Raw genomic sequence first — 6,999 nt, forward strand, 5'->3', positions numbered from 1 at the left:
GCAAAGGGTCCGCAAGGCGGCCCCACAAGGGGGCCCTCCGCTCCGGCTTCCCGCAGCAGACCAGGATGGGGGCTCAGCGGCGGACCCGCGCTGCTCAACTCTGAGGAGGACGACGCAAAACCCCAGGAAAAACCTGCCAAGCCCAGAGTAACTCGGATATGAAAAGCTCCTCGGCGGACGCGAGCCTGCAGCTGCTCTGGGACCGGGACGGCAGGCGGCGGCGGCGGGCTGGGGGTAAAACGAACACGACCCGATGCGGACGGACGACATCCAAGAGCGGGGCGAGGAAAAAACACCCGGCAGCGAGCGAGCGTGCTCGGCGAAAAAATGAAGCCACTGCAGCCAGTAGGAGCGGAGGTGACGAGGGGGCGGCCTGGCGCAAGCGAAGGCCCAGTACTGGCCTAGCGGGCCGGCTTAGCAGTCCACCTGGCCCAGCTCCTTGTGCGACCCGGAGCCGACCGCCCGGAGCCCGACCCCCGGCCTCTGGCCATTTATGATTTAACGATGGTCAGGTGCTTTGCAATTCAGTAGTGGCCGGGGCGGTGGTCGCAAGACATCGCCTACTAGCTGCTTTTGTCCCAGAGAAACGAAATAATTCGTGAATTGTACTATCATTAGAAAAATTCTCTCTATCTAAAAGACAAACACACTTTCCAAAACAGTACAAAAATTCCAAAACATGCTCTTTACTTTTCACGACTTGTTTATTTACGTACGGATTAGTTGCGGGGTGTGCCACTTTGGGGGGTCGGAAAGAACACCTTGTAGCGCCCTTTAGGAGCACAACACACCGGCACCGTTATTGGCAGCGACAACCGTTAGCTAGACGCGGCCCCCAGAGTCCCACCGAGGGCCTCAATGAGGAGACGCGGGGCTGCGGGGGCTTGTTAGCAATGTGGGGTTGTGTTACGGGCGTGGCGGGCCGTGGCGGGTCGTGGCGGGGCGTGGCCGGGCGCGTGTTCCAGTTCACGCCCTAGTCCTGTCGGTCGCTGCGCCGTCACCGACGCCCTGAGGGAACTCGATACAGAGACCCCTATACCGGCAAGGCTGTCGTTGGCACTTAAAAAAGTTTAACATTCTTTTCTTCTCTGCAGAGTGCAGATATATGTGTTTGTAATAACACGTATGAGGCACTCTTTATTACCCAACTTAATCTGTATTTTCTTTATATCCGTGCTCTTTCTCCAAACGGGACAAATATTTAATCGCCACAACTGGCGTGCACATGGACAGAACGGAAACTAAAACTGCTCAAAGTGCAAATAATTTGATGGTTAGGTTAGCTTAGCAAAACCAGCATGTTCGAAAGAACGCATTCATTGCCATATATCAAGGCTGTTGCAGCGAAATTTTAGTTTTCTTAGCAGGTTACTTGCGAATAACCTGCTAAAACAATAAAACAAATAGGTTTTACTACATCCAGGTCAACAACGTTCGTCAATGTGGCGAAATATTTTTTCCACCAACAACAACAACAACAAAACCACCATTATCAAGGCACGAAATAAAAAGCCTCTGGCAATACAAACGGTGACCGGGAATAATGACAAACTTCCCGACCTGACCCGCCATTTTGTCGGTCACATCAAACGACACTCGCACCTCGTTAGAGATACAGGCACCGCTGTGGCGGCAAAGAAAAGAGCGACGAAGAGTAATACGGGACGGGGAGGCGTCGTCACCGATCAATGAAGCGTCACCAAAACAAAACGCAAAGCGCGAGGCGCGAAGCATAAACTCCCCGCCCGCCCCCTTTTTCCAGGCCAGAGATCAGCGCCAGAAATCAGCGCCGCAGCGGCTGGACCGGATGTCCGGCCGAGTAATGGATGGCGCTCATAAGTCGCCCGACATTGGCGTTTGCGAAAAGCTGTGAAAATTGTATTGCGCCGCGGTGCGATAATTCCAATGGGTCCTGTCATATAAAGTGGGAGTTATCGGGGGAGGGGGGGCGCTTGTGTGGCACAGGCCGTGGGGGGAGGGGGGAGCAGGTGCAGGCCGGCCACCGCCCACCATAGCGCACCAGTCCCGGGGAACCACTGCTGCCTCCATTGGCCCGCGCCTTGATCAGCACCGATTTTTACACCCCTTTACAAATTTATTAGGACCATCAAGTTTATTGAGGTAGCGCGGTCATATTTTTCTTTTTGTTCCCCAGCCCGAACAAAAATAAAATAAAAATGGATACATACAAAAAGTCACTCTTTCTGCCCGGCAGTAAAAGCACACGACGTGTTCGGTGGCGGAGGGGTGGTCCATACATGCACTCTATTGTGGTCAGTCCGGTCCACTGTAAATAACGATTGACGCGTAGAGTCGCGGTTCCGTGTGCCGTGTTTTTCCCCTGACCATATGACGTGTAGCGTGAGTGATGAGGAGACTTTAATTGTGCGTTATTAGACCCTTCGCTCCGACAACGACAATAAGACGAGCACAGCGGCCGAAGTCAAACACGCACAGCTACCACACGCGCCACGATATACACGACACGGAGGAAGGGGGTATTGCCTGCTTGCAGCCGCTCTCTTGGCCGGGGGGCGGCGCTCATACGAGTCGCGTCCGCATGGCCGATCAAAGTGGAGCCAGAGCCCGCCCCGCTTCCTTATTGCAGCCACTTAAGTCTGACGAGACATTCCACGCCGCTTCACTTGGTATATACGGGCAGGGAGGCGGGAGGGGTTAGAGGTGCGTGCGCCACAACAACAAGAAGCCAGCCAACATAACCTCACAAAGGCAAACACAATGGGGCCCAGGCGCAGCACACCTGTGCACTGCCGCCGGCGTCATCCTCCACCCTGCTCCACAACACCACCGCGCGTCCTCAACAACACGACCGCAAGATCCAAAAGAGGAGTCAAAGCAGAAGTGGCAGCAGCAGCAGCCAGCGGCGGCAGCAGCGGCGGCGGGTACCTTTGTCCGACAGACAATATTGCCGAGGCTCGAACAAAGGCCGCGCGCGGCACCGAAACTATATCGGATGTCCGTTGTTCGCCCCAGGAACTTTATTCACTCACACCGACGAAACCATGCCTTTTAAATATCCCGTACCTGGCAAATGATTTCAGATAATGGTCTTGCTGTTTCGATAGTGCTGCTGAAAGGCACAAAAATGAATACCTATAAAAAGACCATACAGTCCCCGATTTCCCACGCGAGTCACTAACACAAAATCCACCCTGAAAAATAGTTGTACAAAATAGTTTACAAAAAAGTATCCATGAGACGTGTTGTAAAATTAGAATGCAAAATTTCAAAAATACAAGCACTTTACACTTAAATCTTTTGATGTTTTTTGTTCGTATGGTAAAACCTCCTCCCTCAGCCCTATTTCAGCCGTGTCGTCATGACCCACTTCATTTGGGTGTTGGGATGGGGGTGGTGATCGTAAGGGGAAAAATGGGAAGAGGGGGGAGGGAGGGAGGGGGGCACCTTCGGAATACATAAACTTGCTTTGAGGGGAAAGGCAAGCAACCACGCGTCGCCGATATTTGGTCACACGAGGTGCTTGGGCAGGATGCGGCCATTGCGTGGCAGCCGGCGGGGAGCGGCGCGGCGGGGCGCGCACATTCCTCCGATATTAGCGACGGGCGGGGTGGGGCGCGGTGAGGCGGGGAGGGACGGCCCAAGGCGGGCAAGTCGTCCCCAGAGGCGGTGAACAGAATATTGGTCCCGCGGGGCAGGACGAGACGAGGCGGGGGCGAAGAGGGCGTCCTCCACACGCGGTACCCACCACCAGCCGGGCCCGGGGCAGAGCGCGGCGCAGATCGGGAATCGCAAAGTCAATGGATGCTCTTAAGCTGCTCTTACTAAACGCAAGCTGTCAGCAAGTGTTAGGGGGGAGGGGAGAAAAAAACAGACAATAGGTGATGCAACAAGTAGGCAATGATCGACGACGACGGGAGTCGTAAAAGCACAGCGAGAGAACACAAAGGACAACACAAAGGGCGGCACGGGATTAGCCGGCGCGAGGCTTATGGGGGATTCATTACGGTGTAGTGACAATACGCCGCGATATGTCAGCCTGCCTCCTTTAATTCTTTCTTCGTGCAGCAGCTCTACTTGTCTGCGCTTTGCCCTAAACCCCGACTGCTTTCGCAACCCCCACTCCCCGCCCCCTCTCTCTCTCTATCCCTCCTCTACATACAAGCGCAACGGCGGAGTATTACAATAGCACGCCAGTACAATCTCTTGAAGACAGCAAGCGTCTTCCCTCTATAGGGGTTTTGGTTTTAAAGAGAAAGGGAAGGGAAGGGCGTAGTTCTCATAGAGCGAGAACGTTGAGCCATTCAGCAAAGGCGATGATGTATCTTCGCTTCGCCTTTTTCGACGAGGTGTCTTGCGGAGGGCGACCATGCAGCACTCCTCCAACAGCCAACCAAAGCGCATCCCTCGCAAACGCCTGCAAGACGCCAGACAGGCCACCCGCTGAACACCCGTGCGATCCCATGGCCTACATCACAGGCGCCAAGCGCCCGCAAGACGTGAGGTAGGCAAGACGCTGCGCACCGATGCGCCCGTGTGGCTCCATTGCCTACCTCACAGGCGACTGAGACTGAGATGGGCAGCACGCTGCGTCCACTTGGTTCCCTAGCCCACTTGATGGTCAGACCCTCATGCCCACCCCCACCCGTTGGAAGACGGCCACAAGCAGGGGTTCTACCAGTGCAGTAGTGCTGATATTCTCCAAAGGTGACGGTCCAGACGGCACCGCTATCGTCAATATCTTTAGGGTTATTCTAATAGTAACTAATTGGAAGAATAACAACCTTATCCTAAATCCAACTGGAATACGACTATTACACCGTAAAAATATATCGTCGTAAATTTACAAAACAATTGTACACTCGAAATTTATAAGACTCAAAGGTCATTCCGGTTATTATCAAAGTAAGTAATACAAGGATGTATTAAAAAGGGGCCGTGCGCGAGTCGGCCGACCCTTCAACCCGTAACGTACATTACCTATTTATTTTTTCTCTTTACATCAAAGGCGGAGTATACGAGGTTAGGAAAAGGGAGGGAGGAGGGGGAGGGAGCGGTTGGGGGGTTTCAGAAGACAGGACACGCGGTCCGGGGGATTACCAGCAACACGTATATATTCCGATAGCAGCAGCCATAGTTCCACCGCGCAGGCAAAGATCCAATTACGGCGTTCGCTCGCCCGCCCGCCCCGGCGCGGCCCTTCCCAGCAGGGGCGGGTAATAAATGAGCAGTATAAAGGCAGCAGCGAGCGGGCGAAAAAAAGAAGAGGAAAGCAGCAACGAGGCTCCGTCAGGCGGCGGCGGCGGAGGCCCGGAGAGAAATTATTGGTCCAATCGACGTCAATCTGAGGCGCTCTGTCGCTTCAGTAGCACCCTCGCCCGCGCCCGCCCCCGACCCGTGCGCCACGCCGTCGTCCGTCGTACGAAGAAATCAATTCTTTTAGAGAGCGGAAAAAAAACACAGTGTAGACACTCGTATCTTCATCGCGTCTTTGCCTCCACGAGTATCCCGCGCTCTTGCTGAAAAATTCTTACAAAGAACGCTTACAAAAAGGCTCGTAAATCATATTATTGCAGTTAACGAAAGAAATGTCCAAGCATTGCACGACGAACTATCTCTTTTAAAATACAGACGCACATCAAAAATTATGAAACATTAGTTTGCTCAAATTGTCACCATCTTCCAGAATATGGTTCGCAAACGCGAACAACTTCGCTGCCAGGCACAGAACGAAACTCGTTCACAATTGTTCACAAACGAAACAGAGCATTAAGTTCGTAAACATTTTACACTGCAGAAAAACAGGAGGCAGCCGGAAAAACGTGTGTTTTTCCTCCTAAAGAATTGTATCGCTACCACAGTCGTCGTACATTTGTCACGTCTTTGGCGCACATGCCGTCCAGCAAGGACCCCGCTCAGCTGCACTGCGCCGCCAGGTGGCCGCGCCAGCAGCAGTCAGGCCCGCAATTAGGGCATTTAACGTCCGGGGCGTGGCGCGGCGACGTGCAGCACGTGTCCGTAATGCAAAAAAGTAAAAGAAAGAGGCGGAAGGGTGGTGGGGTCGCCCGTAGAATGAGGGGGGGAAGGGGAGGGGGCTCGTCCCTAAATCATTTACGACCCAGACAGGTCCTTAGTTTGCTTTCTTTAGCGCCGTTGCCGCCCGCCAAGCCGCCGCCGCCGCCGCCTCGGCCCATTCCCCCTGCCCCCTTGCTCTTCCCACTTTGTACTTTATCTTCCTCTCGTTGCCGCCGCTGCCCTCCTGCCGCCGCGGACACCTTTCTTTCACACTGCAGTACAGTTTCTCTAACCGTGGAACATGACCGTCTCAGAAAAAAAATAAAAATAAAATAAAAATAAATAAATATACGAAGCGATATTCTGCTATCATTAATTGCTGTAGGTTGAGGGCCACGAGTTCAAAACACTGCCTGGCTGCGTGACCTAGCCGTCACGTCACATAAGATTATGAAGGAAAAGTGGAGTTAAAACAGACGGTGGTAGTATTGGAATCACGACGTGTCAGATACGTCCTCCACTTCCGACGCACACAAAAAAAAAAAAAACTTGTTCCACTAATGAAGTTTTAAATGAATTCAAACTGGAATTCATTCTCGCGGTTTGAAAAGAGGCCTCTGACACCATGTTACACTTAATTGCTTTTCAACAAGGAAAAAGAACCGTCCTAGCACACAAATTTCGACACACTCGACTCGCGTCCCGCGCTCCCCTTTGAAATGCGCGATGAAAATACACGACCGGAAGCACACGACCGGAAACAGGAAAAGGGCGGGAGTCATATCGAGGTACCGCGTCGTCGCCAGTGGCAGCCGGCTTCTCCTCGTGGGCTGGAGCATGTTAAATTAAGAGGGACAGGCTGCGTTGTGTCCCTCGTTAGTGTGTGCTCCGGTTTACTGCTCAAAGCAGAAGGGACCCGTAGGGCAAGTGTGTCCCGACCAGCGCCGGCCGGCCACGCCGCACCACACAGTGCCACGCATGGTTCAGGTGGGAGGTGGGGGGGGG

The sequence above is a fragment of the Frankliniella occidentalis genome, unplaced genomic scaffold, assembly GCF_000697945.3.
Source record: "Frankliniella occidentalis isolate FOCC.00 unplaced genomic scaffold, Focc_3.1 Scaffold124, whole genome shotgun sequence".
NCBI lineage: Eukaryota > Metazoa > Arthropoda > Insecta > Thysanoptera > Thripidae > Frankliniella > Frankliniella occidentalis.